Source organism: Sinocyclocheilus grahami, unplaced genomic scaffold (assembly GCF_001515645.1).
Source record: "Sinocyclocheilus grahami isolate Dianchi unplaced genomic scaffold, SAMN03320097.WGS_v1.1 scaffold245.1, whole genome shotgun sequence".
Taxonomy (NCBI): domain Eukaryota; kingdom Metazoa; phylum Chordata; class Actinopteri; order Cypriniformes; family Cyprinidae; genus Sinocyclocheilus; species Sinocyclocheilus grahami.
Genome location: NW_015505424.1, coordinates 1,537,624 through 1,539,717, shown reverse-complemented (window position 1 = coordinate 1,539,717; position 2,094 = coordinate 1,537,624). Strand labels below are relative to the sequence as shown.

Genomic DNA, 2,094 nt, shown 5'->3' with positions numbered 1-2,094 from the left:
TGCTGATTTGGCCACCCTGCATCCAAAGTGATTTAAATACTCCGCATATTGATAGCAGCTCCCTGATGCGCGAAAATTATAATCAATATTGGAATGTTTGTGTGAGGCGGCGGTAATGGTAAGAAAAATCAGCGGGAGCGGGATTAAGAAAACAGTTTTTTTACAATACAAAAGCGCACACAATGAATGGCAACTGTAGAAAGCAAAAGCCGAATCCCGGTTTATTTAATTGTAGTTTAGAAATTGTAGTACTTAAATTAGATAAATGTATAAAATTTATTTATTTCAGTTACAACATTTCTTCCTATTTTTCTTTTTTATATATTTCTATGTAGAGGCCAAGGCTGCTGCGGTGGCAGAGCTCAGGCGGTCAGGCGCGGGACGGCCTGTATCTGATCCGCCCCGGAGACTCGCCCATCGCCATCCGTGCAGGAGGAGTCAATTAACAGAATCATGAATCTGTAGAGTCAGTTAATAGAGTCGTGAATCAGTAGAGTCACTCAATAGAGTCGTGAATCAGTACAGTCAATCAATAGAGTCATGAATCAGTAGAGTCAGTTTCTCGGTTGTGATTCTGCCGTTGTTCTGTCTCAGAGTTTCCGCGGGACTGTTACAATCTGTGGCAGAGCTCCGGCGGTCAGGCGCGGGACGGCCTGTATCTGATCCGCCCCGGAGACTCGCCCATCGCCGTCTACTGCGCCGTGCAGGTGGGCGGCTAGACTGTGGTGCAGCACATCACGGTCAACCGCAGCGTGGACTTCGACCGCGGCTGGGACGAGTACAAGCATGGCTTTGGATCCCTAAGCGGGAACCACTGGCTGGGGAACGAACACTTGCACTGGCTGACCCGAGACCCGGCCCGGTACAAGCTCGGCATCAAGCTGGTGGACGAAGACGCCGTGACCAAGACAGGCGAGTACGAGCTGGCGCTGGTGGAGGACTAGGAGGCGCAGTGCCGTCTGCGTCTGGGTCTGTTCCAGGGCACTGTGGCGGATGCTCTGACGCTCGACACTGACAACTACCTGCACGACAACAAGCGCTTCACCACCAGAGACCTTGACAATGACAACTACTTCCAGAACTGTGCCCAGCTGCAGTTCCAGGGCGTGCTGGTGGTGCGACGCGTGCGCTGTCGCGAACCTGAACTGCAGGAACGACATCTACTGGCAGAAGGACTGCAACAAAGAGCACCTGAGCAAATACACCTGGATGATGGTGAAACCCTCAGAGCAGCTCAAAGTGATTAGCTCCGGAGAGTGTGCGAGAGATGAACTCTGATCCACTCCGAAAAAAAACTGTCCAGTTATCGTGAATTAACCCAAATCAGGAGATTTGTGTTTGAGGGAATAAAAGGAATAAAAGAATCAGAGTCAATTAATAGAGTATTGAATCACTGGACTCAATCAATAAAATCATGAATCAGTAGAGTCACTCAATAAAGTCATGAGTCAGTAAAAAAAGGGAAATTCTTTGAAAACGCACCAAAAAAAAAAAAAATTTGGATGCAAAATAAATATTTATCAATATTTATGAGAAATTTTATTTGAATGCATCATTGTATGAAATTTATAAGAACATATAATCTGTAAATTATCAGTATTAATGCCATTGGAATGAATGGAATTTAATTAAATTAATTTGAATTTATAACTTATGATTGCTCAAATTCTTGAAACTTACATATTTATTTCTAACAAAAGACCAAAACAACATCAATATTACTCTGAAAAGTTTTCAAATAAAATAAATTCATTTTACTTGCATGACAAAGTGATGAATTTGTCATGTTTCGACGTTTCATTAATAGACGTGCATATTCATGTTCATCAACAAAATTCAGTCCAAAAGTGCGTGAGATATTAGGAAAAGCCCAAATATATTTTAAATAAGTTTTAAATAAGTTTAAAACAATTTAACTTAGTTTTACAGAAAGTATTTTTGACACTAATGGTGCTCCATACATATTCAGATCAAAGTGACCCGGACATGAAACATTTTTTTTAAATGGTTGTATCCCTTAAAATGTAATAATACAAAATCTGGGGGGGGGGGGGGTTTTTGGGGGTCTTGGAAAATTTGCAAGTTTTTTTCCAT

At 42.3% G+C, this 2,094-nt stretch overlaps 1 pseudogene; it reads left to right on the top strand.

Moving 5' to 3' along the window:
- Positions 1–590: 590 nt before the first annotated feature.
- LOC107598161 (fibrinogen-like protein 1-like protein) lies at positions 591–1,330 on the top strand (annotated as a pseudogene).
- The last annotated feature ends 764 nt before the right edge of the window (positions 1,331–2,094 follow it).